Below are 26,320 nucleotides of genomic sequence, written 5' to 3'. Positions count from 1 at the left end.
CCACTCTATCAGCAACGTCCCAATCTATCAGCATCTTCCCACTCTATCAACATTATTCCACTCTATTAGCAATGTTCCACTCTAGCAACATCATCCCACTCTATCAACATTATCCCACTCTATTAGCAATGTCCCACACTATCAGCATCGTCCAACTCTATCAGCATCCTATCACTCTATTAGCATCGTCTCACTCTATCAACATCTTCCCACACTATCAGCATCGTCCTACTCTCACAGCATCGTCCCACTCTATCATCATTGTCCCACTCTCTCAGCATCGTCCCACTGTATTCGCAAAATCCCACTCTATCAGCATCATCCCATTCTATCAGCATTGTCCCGCACTATCAGCATCATCCCACTCTATCAGCATTGTCCCGCACTATCAGCATCATCCCACTCTATCAGCATCACCCACACTATCAGCATTGTCGCCAACTATCAGCATCGTCCCACTCTATTAGCAATGCCCCACTTTATCAGCATTATCCCACTCTATCAGCATTGTCCCACTCTCTCAGCGTCGTCCCCGTCGATCAGCATTATCCCACTCTATCAACATTGTCCCACTCGATCAGCGTCGTCCCACTCTATCAGCATCGTCCCACTCTATTAACATTATCCTACTCTTTCTGCAATGTCCCACTCTTCAGCATCATGCCACTCTATCTGCATCATCCCACTCTATCAACACTATCCCTCTCTATCAGTATTATCCCAATCTATCAGCATCGGCCAGGTTTACCAGCATCATCCCACTTTATCAGCATCGTCCCAACATATCAGCATAGTCCCACTCTATTAGCATTGTCCCGCTCTGTCAGCATCGTCCCACTGTATCAACCTCGACCCACCCTATCAGCATTGTTCCACTCTATCTGTGTCGTCCAACTCTATCAGCATCATCCCACTCTATCAGCATTATCCCACTCTATCAACATTGTCCCACTCGATCAGCGTCGTCCCACTCTATCAGCATCGTCCCACTCTATTAACATTATCCTACTCTTTCTGCAATGTCCTACTCTTCAGCATCATGCCACTCTATCTGCATCATCCCACTCTATCAACACTATCCCTCTCTATCAGTATTATCCCACTCTATCAGCATCGTCCCACTCTATCAGCATCAGCATCGCCCCACTTTATCAGCATCGTCCCACTATATCAGCATCGTCCCACTCTATCAGTATTGTCCCACTCTGTCAGCATCGTCCCACTGTATCAACCTCGTCCCACTCTATCTGCATTGTTCCGCTCTATCAGTACCGTCCAACTCTATCAGCATCGTCCCACTCTATCCGCATTATCCCACTCTATTAGCAATGTCCCATTCTATCAGAATCATCTCACTCTATCAGCAACGTCCCACTCTATCAACATTATCCCACGCTATTGGCAATTTCCAATTCTAGCAGCATCGCTCCACTCTATCAGCATCATCCCACTCTATCAGCATCGTCCCACTCTATCCGCAATGTCCCCCGCTATCAGCGTCGTCGCAGTCTATCATCATCGTCACACTCTATCAAATCGTCCCACTATATCAGCATCGTCCCACTCTATCAGTATTGTCCCATTCTGTCAGCATCGTCCCACTGTATCAGCGTCGTCCCACCCTATCAGCATTGTCCCACTCTAAGAGTATCGTCCCACTCTATCAGCATCGTCCCACTCTATCAACATTATCCCACTCTATCAGCAACGTCCCACTCTATCAACATCATACCACTCTATCAGCATCATTCCACTCTATCAGCATTGTCCCACTCTAACAGTATCGTCCCACTCTATCAGCATCGTCCAACTCTATCTGCATTATCCCACTCTATCAACATTGTCCCACTCGATCAGCGTCGTCCCACTCTATCAGCATCGTCCCACTCTATTAACATTATCCTACTCTTTCTGCAATGTCCCACTCTTCAGCATCATGCCACTCTATCTGCATCATCCCACTCTATCAACACTATCCCTCTCTATCAGTATTATCCCAATCTATCAGCATCGGCCAGGTTTACCAGCATCATCCCACTTTATCAGCATCGTCCCAACATATCAGCATCGTCCCACTCTATTAGCATTGTCCCGCTCTGTCAGCATCGTCCCACTGTATCAACCTCGACCCACCCTATCAGCATTGTTCCACTCTATCTGTGTCGTCCAACTCTATCAGCATCATCCCACTCTATCAGCATTATCCCACTCTATCAACATTGTCCCACTCGATCAGCGTCGTCCCACTCTATCAGCATCGTCCCACTCTATTAACATTATCCTACTCTTTCGCAATGTCCCACTCTTCAGCATCATGCCACTCTATCTGCATCATCCCACTCTATCAACACTATCCCTCTCTATCAGTATTATCCCACTCTATCAGCATCGTCCCACTCTATCAGCATCAGCATCGCCCCACTTTATCAGCATCGTCCCACTATATCAGCATCGTCCCACTCTATCAGTATTGTCCCACTCTGTCAGCATCGTCCCACTGTATCAACCTCGTCCCACTCTATCTGCATTGTTCCGCTCTATCAGTACCGTCCAACTCTATCAGCATCGTCCCACTCTATCCGCATTATCCCACTCTATTAGCAATGTCCCATTCTATCAGAATCATCTCACTCTATCAGCAACGTCCCACTCTATCAACATTATCCCACGCTATTGGCAATTTCCAATTCTAGCAGCATCGCTCCACTCTATCAGCATCATCCCACTCTATCAGCATCGTCCCACTCTATCCGCAATGTCCCCCGCTATCAGCGTCGTCGCAGTCTATCATCATCGTCACACTCTATCAAATCGTCCCACTATATCAGCATCGTCCCACTCTATCAGTATTGTCCCATTCTGTCAGCATCGTCCCACTGTATCAGCGTCGTCCCACCCTATCAGCATTGTCCCACTCTAACAGTATCGTCCCACTCTCTCAGCATCGTCCCACTCTATCAACATTATCCCACTCTATCAGCAACGTCCCACTCTATCAACATCATACCACTCTATCAGCATCATTCCACTCTATCAACATTATCCCTTTCTATCAGTATTATCCCAATCTATCAGCATCGGCCAGGTTTACCTGCATCATCCCACTTTATCAGCATCGTCCCAACATATCAGCATCATCCAACTCTATCAGCATCATCCCATTCTATCAGCATTGTCCCGCACTATCAGCATCATCCCACTCTATCAGCATTGTCCCGCACTATCAGCATCATCCCACTCTATCAGCATCACCCACACTATCAGCATCGTCCCCAACTATCAGCATCGTCCCACTCTATTAGCAATGCCCCACTTTATCAGCATCATCCCACTCAATCAGCATCGTCCCACTCTATCAGCATTATCCCACTCTATCAGCATTGTCCCACTCTCTCAGCGTCGTCCCCGTCTATCAGCATCATCCCACTCTATCAACATTGTCCCACTCTATTAGCAATGTCCCATTCTATGAGAATCATCTCACTCTATCAGCAACGTCCCACTCTATCAACATTATCCCACGCTATTGGCAATTTCCAATTCTAGTAGCATCGCTCCACTCTATCAGCATCATCCCACTCTATCAGCATCGTCCCACTCTATCCGCAATGTCCCCCGCTATCAGCGTCGTCGCAGTCTATCATCATCGTCACACTCTATCAAATCGTCCCACTATATCAGCATCGTCCCACTCTATCAGTATTGTCCCATTCTGTCAGCATCGTCCCACTGTATCAGCGTCGTCCCACCCTATCAGCATTGTCCCACTCTAACAGTATCGTCCCACTCTATCAGCATCGTCCCACTCTATCAACATTATCCCACTCTATCAGCAACGTCCCACTCTATCAACATCATACCACTCTATCAGCATCATTCCACTCTATCAGCATTGTCCCACTCTAACAGTATCGTCCCACTCTATCAGCATCGTCCCACTCTATCAGCATTATCCCACTCTATTAGCATTGTCCCACTCGCTCAGCGTCGTCCCCGTCTATCTGCATTATCCCACTCTATCAACATTGTCCCACTCGATCAGCGTCGTCCCACTCTATCAGCATCGTCCCACTCTATTAACATTATCCTACTCTTTCTGCAATGTCCCACTCTTCAGCATCATGCCACTCTATCTGCATCATCCCACTCTATCAACACTATCCCTCTCTATCAGTATTATCCCAATCTATCAGCATCGGCCAGGTTTACCAGCATCATCCCACTTTATCAGCATCGTCCCAACATATCAGCATCGTCCCACTCTATTAGCATTGTCCCGCTCTGTCAGCATCGTCCCACTGTATCAACCTCGACCCACCCTATCAGCATTGTTCCACTCTATCTGTGTCGTCCAACTCTATCAGCATCATCCCACTCTATCAACATTATCCCACTCTATTAGCAATATCCCACTCTAACAGCATCATCCCACTCTATCAGCATCGTCCCAAACTATCAGTATCATCCCACTATATCAGCTTCGGCCCACTCGATCAGCATCGTCCCAATCTAACAGCATCATCCTGCTGAATCAGCATTGCCCCACTCGATCAGCATTGTCCCACTCTATCAGCATTGTCCCACTCCATCAGCATCGTCCCACTCTATCAGCAATGTCCCACTCTATCAGCATCATCCCATTCTATCAGCATCGTCCCACTCTATCTGCATCGTCCCATTCTATCAGCATCGTCCCACTCTATCAGCATCGTCCCACTCTATCAGCAATGTCCCCCTCGATCAGCATTGTCCCACTCTATCAGCATCGTCCCACTCTATCAGCATGTCCCACTCTATCAGCATAACTCTCTCTATCAGCATTGTCCCACTCTATCAGCATCATCCCTCTCTATCAGCATCGTCCCACTCGATCAGTATTGTCCGACTCTATCAGCAAATGTCCCACTCTATCAGCATCGTCCCACTCTATCAGCATCGTCCCACTCTATCAGCATCATCCCTCTCTATCAGCATCGTCTCACTCGATCAGTATTGTCCCATTCTATCAGCAATGTCTCTCTCTGTCGGTAGCATCCCTCTCTATCAGCATTGTCCCACTCTATCAGCGTCGTCACAGTCTGTCAGCCATATGGCACTCTCTCAACTATGTCCCACATTATCAGTATTGTCCGACCTTATCAGCAATGTCCCACTCTGTCAGCATCGTTTCACTCTATCAGCATTGTTCCATTCTATTAGCATCGTCCCACTGAATCAGCATTGCCCCACTCGATCAGCAATGTCCCACTCTATCAGCATCGTCCCACTCTTTTAGCATTGTCCATATCTTTTAGAATTGTCCCATTCTATCAGCATTGCCCCACACGATCAGCATTGTCCCAAACTAGCAGCATCGTCGCACCCTATCAGCATCGTCCCAAACCATCAGTATCGATCCACTCTATCACAATGACCCACTCTACCTCCATCATCCCTCTCTGTCAGCATCGTCCCACTCTATCAGCAATGTCCCTCTATCAGCATCGTCCCCCGACACAGCAATTTCCCACTCTTTCAGCATCGTCGCAGTCTATCAGTCATGTCCCAATCTATCAGCAATGTCCCACTCTACCAGTATCGCCCCACTCTGTCAGCAAACTCTCACTCTATCAGCATCGTCCCACTCTATCAGCATCATCCCTCTCTGTCAGCATCGTCCCACTCTATCAGGGTTGTCCCACTCTATCAGCATCATCCCTCTCTAACAGCATCGTCCCACTCGATCAGTCTTGTCCCATTATATCAGCAATGTCCCACTCTATCAGTAGCATCCGTCTCTATCAGCATTGTCTCACTCTTTCAGCGTCGTCCCCTGAATCAGCATTGTCCGACACTATCAGCGTCGTCGCAGTCTATCAGCCATATCCCACTCTATCAACCATGTCCCACTCTATTAGCAATGTACCACTCTATTAGTATTGTCCCACTCTGTCAGCATCGTCCCACACTGTCAGTAGCGTCCCACGCAATCGGTATCGTCCCACTCTATGAGCATCATCCCACTCTATCAGCATCGTCACACCCTATCAGCATTGTCCCACTCTATCAGTGTCATCCCAGTCTATCAACATCATCCCACTGTATGAGCATCATCGCATTCTATCAGCATCGTCCCACTCTATCAGTATTGTCCCAATCTAGCAGCATCGTCACACCCTATCAGCATTGTCCCACTCTATCAGTGTCATCCCAGTCTATCAACATCATCCCACTCTATGAGCATCATCGCATTCTATCAGCATCGTCCCACTCTAACAGTATTGTCCCAATCTAGCAGCATCGTCACACCCTATCAGCATTGTCCCACTCTATCAGCATCGTTCCACTCTATCTGCACCATCCCACTCGATCAGCATCGTCCCACTCTGTCAGCAATGTCCCACTCCATCAGCATCGTTCCATTCTATCAGCATTGTCCCACTCTATTAGCAATGTCCCACTCTATCAATATCATCCCACGCTATCAGAATCGTCCCACTCAATCAGTATCGTCTCACTCGGTATTGTCCCACGGAATTAGCTTTGTCCCAGTCTCACAGTATCGTCCCACTCTATTAGTATCATCCCACGCTGTCAGCATCGTCCCACTCTATCAGTATCGTCCCACTCTATCAGCATCGTCCCACTCTATCAGCATTGTCCCACTCTATCAGCATCATCCATCTCTTTCAGCATCGTCCCACTCTATCAGGGTTGTCCCACTCTATTAGCATCATCCCTCTCTATCAGCATCGTCCCACTCGATCAGTATTGTCCGAGTCTATCAGCAATGTCCCACTCTATCAGCATCGTCCCACTCTATCAGCATCGTCCCACTCTATCAGCATCATCCCTCTCTATCAGCATCGTCCCACTCTATCAGTGTTGTCCCACTCTATCAGCATCATCCCTCTCTAACAGCATCGTCCCACTCGATCAGTATTGTCCCATTATATCAGCAATGTTCCACTCTATCAGTAGCATCCGTCTCTATCAGCATTGTCTCACTCGATCAGCGTCGTCCCCTGAATCAGCATTGTCCCACTCTATCAGCGTCGTCGCAGTCTATCAGCCATATCCCACTCTATCAGCCATGTACCACTCTATTTGTATTGTCCCACTCTGTCAGCATCGTCCCACTCTGTCAGTAGCGTCCCACTCTATCAGTATCGTCCCACTCTATCGGCATCATCCTAATCTATTAGAATTGTCCTTCTCTATATGCATCGTCCCACTCTATCAGCATCGTCCCTCCCTATCAGCATTGTCCCACTCTCTCAGTATCATCCCTCTCTATCAGCATCGTCTCATCTATCAGAATTGTCCACTCTATCCGCATCATTCCACTGAATCAGCATTGTCCCACTCTATCTTCTCCGTCCCACTCTGTCAACATCGTCGCACACTATCGACATTGTCCCACTCTATCAGCATCGTCCCAGTCTATCAATATTGTTCGACTCTAACAGCATCATCCCACTCTATCAGCATTGTCCCTCTCTATCAGCATCATCCCTCTCTATCAGCATCGTCACACTCTATCAGAATTGCCCCACTCTATCCGCATCATCCCACTGAATCAGCATTGTCCCACTCTATCTTCATCGTACCACTCTATCAATATCATCCCACACTATCTACATCGTCCCACTCTATCAGCATCGTCCCACTCTATCAGTATTCTCTGACTCTATCAGCATCGTCCCACTCAATCAGTATCATCCCGCACTCTCAGTATCGTCCCACTCCATCAGCATACCCCACTGAATTAGCATTGTCCCACTCTATCAGAACTTTCCCACTCTATCAGCATCGTCCTCCTCTATCAGTATCGTCCCATTCTATCAGCATCGTCCCACTCTATCTGCATCATCCCTCTCTATCAGTATTGTCCCACTCTGTCAGCATCGTCCCACTGAATCAGCATCGTCCCAATCTATCAGCATTGTCCCACTCTATCAGCATCTTCCCACTAGATCAGCTTTGTCCCACTCTATCAGTATCATTTCACTCGATCAGCATGGTCCCACTTTATCAGCATTGACCCACTCGATCAGCATTGTCCCATCCTATCAGCATTCTCCCACTCTATCTGCATCATCCCTCTCTATCAGCATCGTCCCACTCTATCAGCATCATCCCTCTCTATCAGCATCGTCCCACTCGATCAGTATTGCCCGACTCTATCAGCATCGTCCCACTCTATCAGCATCATCCCTCTCTATCAGCATCGTCCCACTCTATCAGTGTTGTCCCACTCTATCAGCATCATCCCTCTCTAACAGCATCGTACCACTCGATCAGTATTGTCCCATTCTATCAGCAATGTCCAACTCTATCAGTAGCATCCCTCTCTATCAGCATTGTCTCACACTATCAGCATCGTCCCCTGAATCAGCATTGTCCCACTCTATCAGCGTCGTTGCAGTCTATCAGCCATATCCCACTCAACAGCCATGTCCCACTCTATCAGCAATGACCCACTCTATTAGTATTGTCCCACTCTGTCAGCATCGTCCCACTCTGTCAGTAGCATCCCACTCTCTCAGTATCGTCCCACTCTATCAGCATTGTCCCAATGTAGCAGCATCGTCACAACCTATCAGCATTGTCTCACTCTATCAGTGTCATCCCACTCTATCAACATCATCCCACTCTATGTGCATCATCCCACTCTATCAGTATTGTCCCAATCTAGCAGCATCTTCACACCATATGAGCATTTTCCCACTCTGTCAGCATCGTCCCACTCTTTCGGCACCATCCCACTCTATCAGCATTGCCCCACTCTGTCAGCAATGTCCCACTCTATCAGCATCGTGCCACTCTATCATCATCTTCCAACTCTATCAGCATTGTCCCACTCTGTCAGTAATGTCCCACTCTAATAGCATCGTCCCACACTATCATCGTCCCACTCTATCAAAAATGTCCCATTCTATCAGCATCGTTCCACTCTATCAGCATCATCCTAATCTATTAGAATTATCCTTCTCTATCAGCATCGTCCCACTCTATCAGCATCGTCCCTCCCTATCATAATTGTCCCACTCTATCCGCATCATCCCACTGAATCAGCATTGTCCCACTCTATCTTCGTCGGTCCACTCTATCAATATCGTCCCACACTATCTACATCGTCCCACTCTATCAGCATCGACCCACTCTATCAGTATTCTCTGACTCTATCAGCATCGTCCCACTCAATCAGTATCATCCCGCACTCTCAGTATCGTCCCACTCCATCAGCATAACCCCACTGAATTAACATTGTCCCACTCTATCAGAATTTTCCCACTCTATAAGCATCGTCCCACTCTATCAGCATCATCCCTCTCTAACAGCATCGTCCCACTCGATCAGTATTGTCCCATTCTATCAGCAATGTCCAACTCTATCAGTGGCATCCCTCTCTATCAGCATTGTCTCACACTATCAGCATCGTCCCCTGAATCAGCATTGTCCCACTCTATCAGCGTCGTTGCAGTCTATCAGCCATATCCCACTCTATCAGCCATGTCCCACTCTATCAGCAATGACCCACTCTATTAGTATTGTCCCACTCTGTCAGCATCGTCCCACTCTGTCAGGAGCATCCCACTCTCTCAGTATCGTCCCACTCTATCAGCATTCTCCCAATGTAGCAGCATCGTCACACCCTATCAGCATTGTCCCACTCTATCAGTGTCATCCCACTCTATCAACATCATCCCACTCTGTGCATCATCCCACTCTATCAGTATTGTCCCAATCTAGCAGCATCGTCACACCCTATCAGCATTGTCCCACTCTGTCAGCATCGTCCCACTCTTTCGGCACCATCCCACTCTATCAGCATTGCCCCACTCTGTCAGCAATGTCCCACTCTATCAGCATCGTGTCACTCTATCATCATCGTCCAACTCTATCAGCATCGTCCCACTCTCTCAAAAATGTCCCATTCTATCAGCATCGTCCCACTCTATCAGCATCGTCCCACTCTATCAGCATCATCCTAATCTATTAGAATTATCCTTCTCTATCAGCATCGTCCCACTGTATCAGCATCGTCCCTCCCTATCAGCATTGTCCCACTCTATCATCATCATCCCTCACTATCAGCATCATCCCTCTCTATCAGCATCGTCCCACTCTATCATAATTGTCCCACTCTATCCGCATCATCCCACTGAATCAGCATTGTCCCACTCTATCTTCGTCGGCCCACACTATCAATATCGTCCCACACTATCTACATCGTCCCACTCTATCAGCATCGTCCCACTCTATCAGTATTGTCTGATTCTATCAGCATCGTCCCACTCAATCAGTATCATCCCGCACTCTCAGTATCGTCCCACTCCATCAGCATAACCCCACTGAATTAGCATTGTCCCACTCTATCAGAATTTTCCCACTCTATAAGCATCGTCCCACATTATCAGCATCGTTCCACTCCATCAGCATTGTCCCACTCTATCTGCATCATCCCTCTCTTTCAGCATTGTCCCACTCCATAATCATCGTTCCACTCTATCAGCGTTGTCCCAATCTATCAGCATTGTCCCACTCTATAAGAATCTTCCCACTAGATCAGCTTTGTCCCACTCTATCAGCATCGTCCCACTTTATCAGCATTGTCCCACTCTATCAGCGTCGTCGCTGTCTATCAGCCATATTCCACTCTATCAGCCATGTCCCACTCTATCAGCAACGTCCCACTTTATCAGCATTGTCCCACTCTATCAGCATTGTCCAACTCTATCAGAATTTCCCCACTCTATCAACATCGTCCTTCCCTATCAGTATTGTCCCACTCTATCAGCATCATCCCTCTCTATCAGCATCATCCCTCTCTATCAGCATCGTCACACTCTATCAGAATTGTCCCACTCTATCCGCATCATCCCACTGAATCAGCATTGTCCCACTCTATCTTCGTCGTCCCACTCTATCAGCATCGTCCCACTCTATCAGTATTGTCTGACCCTGTCAGCATCGTCCCACTCAATCAGTATCATCCCGCACTCTCAGTATCGCCCCAATCCATCAGCATAACCCCACTGAATTAGCATTGTCCGACTCTTTCAGAATTTTCCCACTCTATAAGCATCGTCCCACTCTATAAGCATCGTCCCACTCTATCAGCATCGTTGCACTCCATCAACATTGTCCCACTCTATCTGCATCATCCTCTCTTTCAGCATTATCTCACTCTATCATCATCGTCCAACTCTATCAGCGTTGTCCCAATCTATCAGCATTGTCCCACTCTATAAGAATCTTCCCACTAGATCAGCTTTGTCCCACTCTATCAGTATCATCCCACTCCTTCAGCATTATCCCACTCTATCTGCACCGTCCCACTTTATCAGCATTGTCCCACTCTATCAGCGTCGTCGCAGTCTATCAGTCATACCCCACTCTATCGGCTATGTCCCAACCTATCAGCCATGTCCCACTCTATCAGCAATGTCCCACTCTATTAGTATTGTCCCACTCTGTCTGCATCGTCCCACTCTGTCAGTAGCGTCCCACTCTATCAGTATCGTCCCACTCTATCAGCATTATCCCACTCTATCAGCATCGTCCCACTTTATCAGCATTGTCCATCTCTATCAGCATCGTCCCACTTTATCAGCATTGTCCCACTCTATCAGCATTGTCCAACTCTATCAGAATTGTCCCACTCTATCCACATCATCCCACTGAATCAGCATTGTCCCACTCTATCAATACCGTCCCACACTATCTACATCGTCCCACTCTATCAGCATCGACCCACTCTATCAGTATTGTCTGACTCTATCAGCATCGTCCCACTCAATCAGTATCATCCCGCACTCTCAGTATCGTCCCACTCCATCAGCATAACCCCACTGAATTAGCATTGTCCCACTCTATCAGAATTTTCCCACTCTATAAGCATCGTCCCATTCTATCAGCATCGTTCCACTCCATCAGCATTGTCCCACTCTATCTGCATCATCCCTCTCTTTCAGCATTGTCCCACTCTATCATCATCGTCCCACTCAATCAGAAATGTCCTAATCTATCAGCATTGTCCCACTCTATAAGAATCTTCCCACTAGATCAGCTTTGTCCCACTCTATCAGTATCGTCCCACTCTTTCAGCATTATCCCACTCTATCAGCATCGTCCCACTTTATCAGCATTGTCCCACTCTATCAGCGTCGTCGCCGTCTATCAGCCATATCCCACTCTTTCAGCCATGTCCCACTCTATCAGCAATGTCCCACTCTATCAGCAATGCCCCACTCTATTAGTATTGTCCCACTCTGTCAGCATCGTCCCACTCTGTCAGTAGCGTCCCACACTATCAGTATCGTCCCACTCTATCAGCATTATCCCACTCTATCGGCATCGTCCCACTTTATCATCATTGTCCCACTCTATCAGTATCGTCCCACTCTATCAGCATTGTCGAACTCTATCAGCATGGTCCCACTTTATCAGCATTGTCCAAATTTATCAGCAGCGTCCCACTTTATCAGCATTGTCCCACTTTATCAGCATTGTCCAACTCTATCAGCATCGTCCCACTTTATCAGCATTGTCCCACTCTATCAGCATTGTCGAACTCTATCAGAATTGTCCCACTCTATCAGCATCATCCCACTGAATCAGCATCATCCTACTCTTTCAGCATTGTCCCACTCAATCAGTATCATCCCACTGAATCAGCATTGTCCCACTCTATCTGCAATGTCCCTCTAAATCAGCGTCTTCCCACTCTATCGGCATCGTCCCACTCTTTCAGCAGTGTCCCACTCAATCAGTATCATCCCACTGAATCAGCATTGTCCCACTCTATCTGCAATGTCCCTCTAAATCAGCGTCTTCCCACTCTATCTGCATCGTCCCACTCTTTCAGCACTGTCCCACTCTTACAGTATCATCCCACTCTATCAGCAATGTCCCAATCTAGCAGTATTGTCCCGCTCTATCAGTCTTGTCCCCCTCTACCAGCATCGTCACACTGAATTAGCAATATCCCACTCTATCAGCGTCGTCCCAGTCTATCAGCATTGTCTCACTCTATCAGCAATGTCCCACTCTACCCCTGGTGTGGAAACAGGCCTTTCAGTCCAACAAGTCCACACTGACCCCCACAAGAGTAACACACCCAGACTCATTCCCCTCCTCGATATTTACCCCTGACGACTGCATCCAACCTGCACATGCGTGAACACTATCAGCAATTTCGCATAACCAATTCACCTAACCTGCACATCTTGAGATTGTGGGAGGAAACCAGACCAAACCCGCACAGACACAGGAAGAATGTGCAAACCCCACACAGACGGTCACCCAAGGCTGAAATCGAACCTGGGACCCTGGCGCTGTGAGGCAGCAGTGCTAACCACTGAGCCACCGTGCTTGTCACTATTCTTGAAAGGAAAGTTCCCAGCCTTGGTCACCCCATTTCAACGGCTTTGTCATTACTGTCACATAGATCCTGCTGAACATTTTGGCCACTTAAAAACAGTTTTTTTTTCCAAATATTTACTGTGTAGCATGAAATTTACATTTAAGAGAATTACCAGCAGCATGTAACTTTCAAACATCTGTCCAAAGAAGAACAGAGGGAAGAATTATAAAAGATACGAAGGTCACAATGGCCATTGAACTGAAGTAATCAATTTATCTAATGCAAAATGCACCACTTTGATTATTAAATAATTACTCTTAAACAGAATGATAACGGTGGGCAAGGGAACAATGACCATCAGAACTAGCTGTCCAATGGTCACTGGACAAAAGGATTCAGACAATTGACTGACACAGTGCACATCCCCTGTCCATGGAAAAATGAGCTCCCAACAAGCGCTGGATTCAGAGAGATGGAGTGAGAGGGCAGTCCTCATCAGAGGACTTAAACAGGAGGGGAGGAAACGTGAGGGAAGATTTTCTTGCCACCTCGGCGAGAGGGCAGGATGTTGCCCGCAACAATTTCGGGAGGTGGAAACATTTTATGTTGACAGTACGTTTGTCCGCTGGTATAAGTAAACCATCTCAAATGATCCTGGTCGTATATTCTCTTTACCAAACTAAGTAATGTATAATATGTAAACTGCTCCTTTGTAAACTCAAACTGTCAAGGAATTACTTACAAATCACTGACTACCTCTACTAAGTAGTTCCGTCCATTATATGGTATCACACAGTCCCTACAATCTGGAAGCAGGCCACTCAGCTTATTGTGTCTACATCAACCCCCTGAAGAGCATCTCACCTGGACCCACCCTCCCACCCTATTCCTTGGGAACATGGTTAATCCACTTAACCTGCACATCCTTGGACTGTGGGAGGCAACCCGCAAAGGCATGGGGAGAATTTGCAAACTCCACAAAGACAGTTACTCAACAGTGGAATCAATCCTGGGTCCGTGGCGCTGTGAGGCAGCAATGCAATCCACTCAGCCACCGTGCCACTTTAGTTTTGATCTTTCTGACATTATTTGCATAATTTGGTTGTACTCCTTTTCAATCCATCATTTGCTTTTTGGTTTCACTTATTTTTGTCTCCCCTCCCAGGTTCCCATCATTCGTCTCTTCTTGTTTAAATCTTTCTGCTTACCACGTCCCAGACACCAGCATCATATCACCATCCTGAGGTAGGTCCTGGTCCAGCAGCAGTTAAGACCCAACACTTCAGGAAGGGCACTCATATCTTGTCCCTGGGAGACAGACGTCCAGGGAGCTTACACAAGTCACTCTGGAGCCAATGACATCTCTTGGCATCAGGCCAAACACAGGCAAGGGAACCACCTTTTGTTGCTAATGTCACATCCTTGAACCCCACACACCCTTCTGCTCAGCTCCCTCAAATTAATCACAGTAATTTTAGATGATTATCCCACAATTTCACTCTTGAAACTTGCAGTTTAAGAAACTCTGACTTAGATTAAAACTTGGAGCCATGATATGGCCTGCTGTTACTGTCTGTCTTGTACATCAGAGAGAAAAATTACAGGAATCAGAGTAAACCCAGACTGTTTATGAAAAAGACTAAATTAGCACTGACAGTAATGTTAATGTGCAGCATTTATTGACATGATGCACATTGATGATGAGAAAGTGCCAGATATCCAATTACCAAATTATCTGCAGGATATCGCCGTATCGTACTTACCCCAGTCTTTGCAGTTTACAGTCTGTATTCCTCAGATGCACAGGCAGTTTCAAACATGAACGTCCTCGTTTATTAGAAGCCAAGTCCACATTCTCCAGTGAGAGTGGAGGTGAGAACCTTGAACACGAATCTGAGGGAGTATTATCATCCAACCCGGAGATTGTCGAAGTTTTATACCAACCGGAAACAAGGCTCAGGCGAATGATTTCTGTTGTCCAAAGTGATTTTTTTTAACATTGTTTGTGTACAAGGGAAGAGACCACTGATATACATCAGTTGCTATAGGTAATAATTCGACGAGAAAGTGAGAACTGCAGATGCTGGAGATCAGAACGGAAAATGTGTTACTGGAAAAGCGCAGCAGGTCAAGCAGCATCTAAGGAGCAGGAGAATCGACGTTCGGGCATGAGCCATTCTTCAGGAATGAGGAAAGTGTGTCCAGCAGGCTAAGATGAAAGGTAGGGAGGAGGGACTTGGGGGAGGGGCGTTGGAAATGCGATAGGTGGAAGGAGGTTAAGGTTAGGGTGATAGGCCAGAGTGGGAGTGGGGGTGGAGAGGTCAGGAAGAAGATTGCAGGTTAGGAAGGTGGTGCTGAGTTCGAGGGTTGGGACTGAGACAAGGTGGGGAGAGGGGAAATGCGGAAACTGGAGAAATCTGAGTTCATCCCTTGTGGTTGGAGGGTCCCTAGGCGAAAGATGAGGCGCTCTTCCTCCAGCTGTCGTCTTGTTATGGTCTGGCGATGGAGGAGTCCAAGGACCTGCATGTCCTTGGTGAAGTGGGAGGAGGAGTTGAAGTGTTGAGCCACAGGGTGGTTGGGTTGGTTGGTCCGGATGTCCCAGAGGTGTTCTCTGAAATGTTCCGCAAGCAGGCAGCCTGTCTCCCCAATATAGAGGAGGCCACATCGGGTGCAGCGGATGCAGTAAACGATGTGTGTGGAGGTGCAGGTGAATTTGTGGCGGATATGGAAGGATCCCATGGGGCCTTGGAGGGAAGTAAGGCGGGGGTGGGGGGGGTGTAGGCGCAAGATTTGCATTTCTTGCGGTTGCAGGGGAAGGTGCCAGGAGTGGAGGTTGGGTTAGTGGGGGATGTGGACCTGACGAGGGATTCACGGAGGGAGTGGTATTTTCGGAATGCTGATAGGGGTTGGGAGGGAAATATATCCCTGGTGGTGGGGTCCGTTTGGAGATGGCAGAAATGACGACGGATGATAATACGATGTATATGGAGTTTGGTGGGGTGGTATGTGAGGACCCGTGGGGTTCTGTCCTGGTGGCGATTGGAGGGGCGGGGCTCAAGGGCGGAGGAGCGGGAAGTGGAGGAGATGTGGTGGAGAGCATCGTCGATCACGTCTGGGGGGAAAATTGCAGTCTTTGAAGAAGGTAATAATTCAACAAGTTGTTCGAAACTTTAATAAAATAATCATACAAAGTCTTTAGGTAACTTATTTATTTTAGAAGCAAGCACAGATATCACAATGATCCAGACTGATAGAGACTCAATGAAACTATAGTTTTACAGCTAGTTCAGCTCACAGAAGCTGTCTGCTCCTATCCAGGGATTCTGGGCCAAAAGATCTATACTTGCCAGGACTCATGGATTATGACGAACAAGTTATCTGTTTCATCATGGTTACTGTTTTATGATTTGAAGTAAATCCATGAACAATTTATTCGTCCACATTTCCCCTTTTTATCCCAAAAGGATAACCAAATTCTAAATCTGAATGGAGTCCACTTGTCTCAGGCAGATTGGTTCTTCTTCTGAGGGAGGGACTGAAGGGAAAACATGTTAGACCATCGTGGAGGCAGTCATCGTTTGTTTGACAAAGGGAGGCACAACGAGTTTAATTAAAATATTGGGTACAATTATCCTGTGCTGCCGACCAAAATATACTCCCGAATCTGGTGAGGCAAATCGAGTTTTCCAATGGTGGAGGGTGGGAGATATTAAATTGATGTTAATACCACATATCACAGGAGGCCATGACATTGACCCAATGTAACCCTTGCTCTATCGAAGATGTGCTGTCCATGCGAACTTCAGTCAGCAGGGACTTGTTTTGGTGAGTGACCCATTCTGCCATTTCAGAAGTTTTTAAGGGAATGGGTATGAGGGAAAATCCTCCACTCGAGTGCATTGGACCCAGCAGCTAGACTGATCTGACCGTTACTGAAGTGCAGAAACGTGTGAGGTGCGGGCTAGTATAAGTCAATCGAAAACATAGTCCTACTGTCCATTTCCATTTGCCGATAACGTTGTGGCCTCCCCACTGGCAGCTCTCTTGTAGTGTGAGGTGTGGATCCATGTCGGGCGCCCTTTTACCTTTACAGCAGTGTTGGTTGTCAGCAAGATCTGCAATGGCCCCTCGAACCTCAGCTGGAGGCTGTTCTTTCTCTTGAACACTTTCACGTCCATGAATTCTCCTAGTTCCAGCCGGGTCTTCGTCTATGAATGTAAGTGAGAGATACATTGGGTTAGTGACATACAATGACTTAAAATATTTCCTCCATTTTATGAATGTCCATTTATTGCATCTTCATTAGGCCCAAAGGTAGAATTTTGATCCACTTAAGGCCAGTTTCCTCACACAAGCTTATTTTCAGCATCCCGTTACATATTTCTACTAGTCCAGCCAACTGCGGTTTGTCGCTGCAGTGAAAATTCTGGCTTATCTGCAGAGTTGTACACATTTCTTTAACAATGGTTCCCATTATCACTTGATAGCTGCACAGGTATACTGTGCCATGGTACATATCCTTTTAACGAATGCTTAGTGACTGTATTTGCATCATTTCTCCGACGGTGAAAGGCTTTGATACATTTACAGAATACATCAATACTAACAAGGACACACTTAAATCCCGTACACGGGGTTAGTTCGATAAAACCTATTCTCAAACATTCGGAACGCCCTGTAAGATTTAGGTGGGAGGCAGCCTGCACTTTTTCTGTTTCTTTCCCCAGATTCAGTGTTTGGCACGTAACGCACCGTTCACCAATTTGTTTGCAATTGCTGGAATTCCCGGTGCATGCTATGATTTCAAAATGCAGTCTACCATCCCCCGTTTGCAATGGAAGCAGAGCTCTGGGCACCACCAGACAGCTGTCATGTTGAACCCAAACTCCCTCTAATATCTTATCGCACTGATCTTGCACTCGGGCTAAGTCTACTCAGCACTAGCCTGAGGCGGGAAGGCCAACGCATCCGTAATTGTGGGCAGTAAATCAGAACATCTCAAAACAAAAGCCAAGATCGGCAAATTGCTGTCAGACAAGGTGGTATTGTGAACCACTCGATCATTCCTGCTATTGCCCAGCACAACCTCATCTTGCTTGCCTGTATATGTCTGATCTTTAATAATTGGACATTGAACAGCACGCAAGAGTCATAGAGTTATAGAGATGTGCAATACGGAAACAGACCCTTCAGTCCAACTCGCCCATGCTGTCCAGGTATCCTAACCTAATCTCGTCCCATTTATCACAACTGGCCCATATCCCTCCAAACTCTTCCTATTCATTTACCCATCCACTTTTTACATGCTGTCATTGTACCAGCCTCCACCACTTCCTCTGGCAGCTCATTCCATACACGTACCACCCTCTACGTGAAAACGTTACCCCTTAGGTCTCTTTTATATCTTTCCACTCTCACCCTAAACCTACATCCTCTCGCTCTGGACTCCCCGGCCGCAGGGAAAAGACTTTGTCTATTTACCCTATCCATGCCCCTCATGATTTTATAAACCTCGATAGGGTTACCCCTCAGTCTCCGAAGCTCCAGGGAAAACAGCCTCAGCCTGTTCAGCCTCTCCCAATAATCAAATCCTCCAATCCTGGCAACATTCTTGTAAATGTTTTATTTACATGAACATGTACATCTTGTCAACTTGCTCTGCCAGTTTCAAGGGTTTAAAATGGACTTTCACAAGGTTTCTCTATTCCTGGAGCCATGTTAAAATCGTTCACTTTAAACTCTGTCCTCACTCCTCTGACCAAAATGTATCACTTCAAACATCTTTGAAGATAAGCTGCACAAAGTAACCAAGCCGTACAAATCACACCAGCTGTACCTTTGCATATTTCACTGTTTATGACCTGTTGAGGTCTGTTACTATCTTGATCAGATTTATATTTATGAATTTTGCATAAGCTGCAAACTTTGAGACTGTCTCATGCACCCAAGTCCAGGTCATTAATTTATCAAAAAAGGCAGTGATCCTAATAGTGACCCCAGAGATCATCACAATATAACAGGGTGACTCCGTACCCGCAGGTCCAGTTTCCACGGTTTCAGTTACCCACGGTTTACCATGGCCCGAACATATTATATGGAACATTCCAGAACCAGGGACCAGGAAGCTGCCGGGAAGGTATGTTTCCCATTTAAATGAATGTGTTCGCTCTAAGCTGTGGTTCTGGGCTGGCACGGTGGGTCTTGGAACATATCCCCACGAGCGAGTACGGAGGCCTACTATACTTCCCTCCAGCATGTAAAACAAATTGCTCACACTACCCTTCGCTTCTGTCCCTTAGCCAATTTTGTATCCCTGCTGTTACCATTACTTTGTAAATTTGGGAGATTTATAATATGTTGTTCCATAACCACTAGCTTGAATAAAAAAAAATTGGAGAGATGAACATTTCCCACTTTCCCACGATGTACTAAGAGTTTGTCAACATGTTCAGCAGTTTTGATTGCTGAACCCGTAGAGATTAGATAACCCCAAAGCTCCCAGATCTCTCCATAGTCATGAGCAAAGCCAAATTGTCAGTGTAAGTTTTAACTATTTTGCCAATAGCCACTCGACATGCTCATCCTCCGGGATGTTGGTCTCAATTCCATTTTCTTAGCATATGATGACTGTGTTCATTTTCCACAGTGTCTCCAGCACCAGTTCAAAGGGGACTCATCAGCAGCAGGAACAGATGGTTATGATCCAAGCTGTGAGTAGTTACATGCAGAGGCTCGGAAAGTGATATCGTCTGTGGGGTGCCCGTAAACTCTGAGACTGTAACATAGGTGGTGGAGTTGGGAGTATGTTGCTCTAGTGTCCACTAAAAACTCGTTACCTGATGAAGCAGCAGTGCTCCAAAACCTAGTACTTTCAAATAAAGCTGTTAGACTATAACCTAATGTTGGGTGATTTTTAACTTGGCCTACGCCAGTCGAACACTGGCACCTGCACATCACTATGTCCATGTCACCGAAGTGGACAATGACCGCGGGCTCTTGTAGCACACTGGTTACCACAACAAGCAGCTGAGCGAGGGAGGCAGCTGGGTGCAACTCTAATGGTCAGAACTGCTGGCCAGAGTGGCTGGGATTTTCATTTTGGTATCCCCCTATGCATTCTGGATGATGAAATTGGTCTGAGGTATGGTGTGAGCTTGGGCTTTCTGGTTATTAACACTATGCTAGATTCATAGCATAGGACTGTGGTACATAATTCATTAATAGTTTTGAGTTCTCATCTCTAGGTCTTGGGAGTTTTCTATGCATCTTATTCATTTTTGTTCCAGAGTCACTGGCTGCACTCCGTTGAATCTGTCTCAGGCTGGCTTATTGCCGAAAGCAGCTTGAATTTGGTTATTTATTGCATTCTATTCACATATAAGCAGATACTTACCATAAAAAAGGAATTAAGAAAAAAGAGAGTGAGAGTGCGGTGAACCAGCAGGCCTGACTATGTGATCCTGTCACCCATTTTGCTTGTTCCAATACCATCATATTCTTTTATTGCATGTTCTTAACTTGGCTGAGTGATTGAAAATTTTCTCGATCTCTCAATTCCCTTTTTCCCTCCAACCGATCATCTCTCCTCGCCATCACATGGCCCATCAGGGCTCTTAATTCAGGTTCATTCTGGGGGCCTGAGAACTGTGTTAGACACGGCCAACTTGTTTTCTGAGTGAACGAGCTCTAAGGTCTTATGTCAACCAATTTAAGTGTGTGCAGTGTCGCAACCTGCCCCAATTTCGTTTCCTTCCCCTCAAAAAAACTTGCAATGACATCAAACATACCATGAAATGATATAAACACAAATTCAATGGTCTAATCAATCCGATCAATTCTCAGGCTGCATTGTTCCCCCCGCATTGTCTTGTCTTAGTCCTTAACTTTACTCATTTTTTTTAACATGAACAATCAATAAACAAACCAGAGAAACAATTAACAGTGGCTCAGTATTTGAATTCGCCACTGACCCGGTTGATTAACAATTATGACCGTATCTGTTTTTTCCCCAAAGCCTGGACCAAGCTTGTGGGACTGGTGAGGGAGAGATAATAAATTGAGCATGGAAATGAGCCATGGGGAAGAACGTGGATGATGTAGAATGTGGGCAAATAGATGGTCGCACCTTGAAAAAATGTCCAGATTACAGAGGAGTTGGCCCTGAATGTCTTAAAAAGCGTAAAAGTGGATAAATTCCCAGGACCTAGAACTCTGTGGGAAGCTAGAGATGTGATTGCTGGGCCTCTTGCTGACATATTAGTATCATCGATCGTCACAGGTGAGGTGCCGTCAGACTGGAGGTTGGCTAACGTGGTGCCACTGTTTAAGAAAGGTGGTAAAGACAAGACAGGGAACTATAGACCAGTGAACCTGACGTCCGTGGTGGGCAGGTTGTTGGAGGGAATCCTAAGGGACAGGATTTGGATAGACAAGAACTGATTAGGTATAGGCAACATGGATTTGTGCATTGGGAATCACGGACTTGATTAAGTTTTTTTGAAGAAGTAATGAAGAGGATTGATGGGGACAGATATGATCTATATGGACTTTGGTAATGCATTTCACAAGGTTCCCCATGGAGACTGATTAGTAAGGTTAGATCTCATGGAATACAGGGAGAACTAGCCATTAAGATACAGAACTGGCTCAAAGGTAGAAGACAGAGGGTGGTGGGGGAGGGTTGTTTTTCAGATTGGAGACCTGTGTCCAGTGGTGTGCCACAAGGATCAGTACTGAGCCCTCTACCTTTTGTCATTTACATAAATTATTTGGATGTGAACATAGGTCTTATAGTTAGTAAATTTGCAGATGACACCAAAATTCGAGGTGTAGTGGGCAGCGAAGAGGGTTACCTCAGATTACAACAGGATCTTGATCAGGTGGGCCAATGGGGTGGAAGATGGAGTTTAATTTTGATAAATGTGAGGTGCTGCACTTTAGAAAGGCACATAGAAGGAGGACGTACACAGTTAATGGTAAGGCCTTGGGGAATGTTGCTGAACAAAGAGACCTTGGAGTGCAAGTTCACAGTTGCTTAAAAGCAGAGTAGCAGGGAGTGAAGGAGGAATTTGGTGTGCTTTTCTTTATTAGTCAGAGTATTAAGTACAGGAGTTGGAAGGTCATGCTGCGGCTTTTCACACCATTGGTTAGGCCACAGTTGGAATATTGTGTGAAATTCTGGTGTCCCTCCTCTTGGAAGAATGTTGTGAAACTTGAAAGGGTTCAGAAAATAAAATACAAGAACATTGCCTGGGTTGGACGATTTAAGCTGCAGGGAGAGGCTGAATGGGCTGTGGTTGTTTTTCCTGGAACAGAGTCTAAGAAATTTATAAAATCATGAGGGGCATGGATCGAGTACATAGACAAGGTCTTTTCCTGGCGGTATGGGAGTCCAGAACTAGAGGGCACAGGTTTAGGATTAGAGGGGAAAAATCTAAAAGGGACCTAACGGGCAACTTTTTCACGCAGAGGATAGTACATGTATGGAATGAGCTGCCAGAGGAAGTGGTGGTGGCTAGTACAATTGCAACATTTAAGATAGGTATATGAATAGGAAGGGTTCATCGACATATGGGCCAAATACTAGCAAATAGGACTAGATTAGGTTAGGATATCTGGGCAGCATGGACAAGTTGGATCAAAGGGACATCTCTATGACACGGTAACCTATAATCCTTAAAGCAATCAGTGTCTTCAGTTGTCCCTTGATATCATATGGAGTGAATTGAATTGTCTGAAGGCTGGCACCTGTGATGCTGGGACCCTCCGCTGCTGCAAAAAGATCATTCAACTTGGCAGTTCTGGGTGACAATGGGTGACAGTTCTGGGTGACAATGGGTGACAGCTCTGGGTGACAATGCTTCCAAATGCCTCAGACCTCACTTTTGGCCGTAGACTGGACGCAGAATAGGCAGCTCTGCATGGCTAACAAGTGATATGGATCTATTGTAATCAAATCTAACCACCAACAAATGATGTTGCACCTGTTACGTGTCCCTTCTTACATCCATTATGTAACAATCATACAATTACTGCAATATTAATGAACAGTATCAGAACTAGCTGAAAATGTGTTGCTGGAAAAGCGCAGCAGGTCGGGCAGCATCCAAGAAACAGGAGAATCGACGTTTCGGGCATAAGCCCTTCTTCAGGAATGAGGAAAGTGTGTCCAGCTGGCTAAGATAAAAGGTAGGGAGGAGGGATTTGGGGGAGGGGCGTTGGGAATGAGATAGGTGGAGGGATTTCAAGGTGAGGGTGATAGGCCGGAGTGGGGTGGGGGCGGAGAGGTCAGGAAGAAGATTGCAGGTAAGGAAGGCGGTGCTGAGTTCGAGGGATTTGACTGAGACAAGGTGGGGGGGAGGTGAAATGAGGAAACTGGAGAAATCTGAGTTCATCCCTTGTGGTTGCAGGGTTCCGAGGTGGAAGATGAGGCACTCTTCCTCCAACCGTCGTGTTGCCATGGTCTGGTGATGGAGGGGTCCAAGGACCTGCATGTCCTTGGTAGAGTGGGAGCGGGAGTTGAAGTGTTGGGCTAAGGGATGGTTGGGTTGGTTGGTCCGGGTGTCCCAGAGGTGTTCTCTGAAACGTTCCACAAGTAGGCGGCCTGTCTCCCCAATATAGAGGAGGCCACATCGGGTGCAGCGGTTGCGATAGATGATGTGTATGGAGGTGCAGGTGAATTTGTGTCGGATATGGAAGTGTCCCTTGGGGCCTTGGAGGGAAGTAAGGGGGAAGGTTTGGGCCCAAGTTTTGCATTTCTTGCGGTTGCAGGGGAAGGTGCCGGGAGTGGAGGTTGGGTTTGTGGGGGGTTTGGACCTGACGAGGGAGTCACAGAGGGAGTGGTCTTTTCGGAACGCTGATAGGGGAGTGTGGAGGGAAATTTCCCTGGCAGTGGGGTCCGTTTGGTGGTGGAGGAATGACGGCGGATGATACGCTGGACATGGAGGTTGGTGGGGTGGTAGGTCAGGACCAGGGGGGTTCTATCCTGGTGGCGGTTGGAGGGGCGTGGCTCAAGGGCGCAGGAGCGGGAAGTGGAAGAGATGCGGTGGAGGGCATCGTCGACTACGTCTGGGGGGAAATTGCGGTCCATGAAGAAGGAGGTATCTGGGTTGCCAACCCAACCACCCCGTAGCCCAACACTTCAACTCCCCCTCCCACTCCACCAAGGACATGTTGGTCCTTGCACTCCTCCATCGCCAGACCATGGAAACACGATGGTTGAAGGAAGAGCGCCTCATCTTCCGCCTAGGAACCCTCCAACCACAAGGGATGAACTCAGATTTCTCCAGTTTCCTCATTTCCCCTCCCCCCACCTTGTCTCAGTCAAATCCCTCGAACTCAGCACCGCCTTCCTAACCTGCAACCTTCTTCCTGACCTCCCACCCCACTCCGGCCTATCACCCTCCCCTTGACCTCCATCCACCTATCGCATTCCCAATGCTCCTCCCCAAGTCCCTCCTCCCTACCTTTTATCTTAGCCTGCTGGACACACTTTCCTCATTCCTGAAGAAGGGCTTATGACGAAATGTCGATTCTCCTGCTCCTTGGATGCTGCCTGACCTATTGCGCTTTTCCAGCAACACATTTTCAGCTCTGATCTCCAGCATCTGCAGTCCTCACTTTCTCCTCCAGTATCAGAACTAGTCATTATAAACAATTCTGAGTCTGGTATTTACTCCAGAGTATGCATTTTCCAGTTTGCATTCTTCAGAGTTGCAGAGTATCATACCCAAATCTCCAAGATTATTGTAACTCAGTCCAAACAGAGTCAGAAACTTGTTAAAATGGGTTGTATTTCACCATGAAGGTGAGAAACAGGAGCTGGTTGTACCTTGTGTCAGAAAAACATCACTGGTGAACTGACTGAAGCTATGATTTTCACATGCAGAATTCCTTAACTGGTATTATGTCTGTAACTGAAAAGAAATAGAATCTAAAATCCAAAACATTTAACAAAAATAAATTCCATTGAAACAATGATTATTACATGCAGTTCTGGTTTCCATAATTAAGGAGGTAGATAATTGCTTTCAACATGGTGTAACAATGGTTCAAGTAAACTGGTTCCTGAAATGAACCACTGAGCAAGAGCGCGCATGGGACTGCAGGGTAAGTGAGGCTTTATATTTGGGCGGTTGCTTTCCCCGAAACACTACTCGGGCAGTGTCTCCCACCCATCCTCCTCCTCGAACCACAAACAAAGGTTCAATCGTCTCATTAGGAATTTTGAACAATGGGAATGGAGGTTAGGGCAGTTGAATGTTCCTTCTGCAGAATCGGGGAGGTAACGGCCATAATTAGTGCCCCTGCTGACTACATCTGTGGGAAGTGCACCCTACTCCCTCTCCTTGAAAACCACATCAGGGAACTGGAGCTGGATGAACTTTGGATCATTCGGGAGGTGGCAGGGGTTTTCGAGAGGAGTTACAGCGGGGTAGTAATACCTCAGGTTAAAAAAAGAAGTCAGATGGGTTACAGACAGGGGACAGAAAGGGAACCGGCAGGCAGTGCAGGGATCTCCTGTGGCCATTCCCTCAACAATAGATATACCGTTTTGGATATGTGTTGGTGTGACGACTTACCAGGGGTAAGCAGTGGGGCACAGGGCTCTGGCACAGAATCTGACCCTGCTGCTCAGAAGGGAAGGGGGAAGTGGAGCAGGGCAGTAGTCATTGGGGACTCCATAGTTAGGGGGACAGATAGGAGGTTCTGTGGGGACGAGACAGACTCGCCGTTGGTGTGTTGCCTCCCAGGTGCTAGGGTTCGTGATGTCTCTGATTGTGTTTTGGGGATCCTTCGGGGGGAGGGGCAGCAGCCCCAAGTCGTGGTCCACATTGGCACCAATGACATCGGTTGGAAGAGGTGGGGATTTAAGGCAGAAATTCAGGGAGCTAGGACGGAAGATTAGAACGAGGACAAACAGAGTTGTTGTCTCTGGTTTGCTGCCCGTGTCTACTTCAACGCCAGGAG

The sequence above is a fragment of the Chiloscyllium plagiosum genome, unplaced genomic scaffold (genome assembly GCF_037043375.1).
Source record: "Chiloscyllium plagiosum isolate Xiang-an unplaced genomic scaffold, Cpla_swu_hap1 HiC_scaffold_46, whole genome shotgun sequence".
NCBI classification, from domain to species: domain Eukaryota; kingdom Metazoa; phylum Chordata; class Chondrichthyes; order Orectolobiformes; family Hemiscylliidae; genus Chiloscyllium; species Chiloscyllium plagiosum.
The sequence above is the reverse complement of the archived record's forward strand: the minus strand, read 5'-3'. Positions refer to the sequence as shown.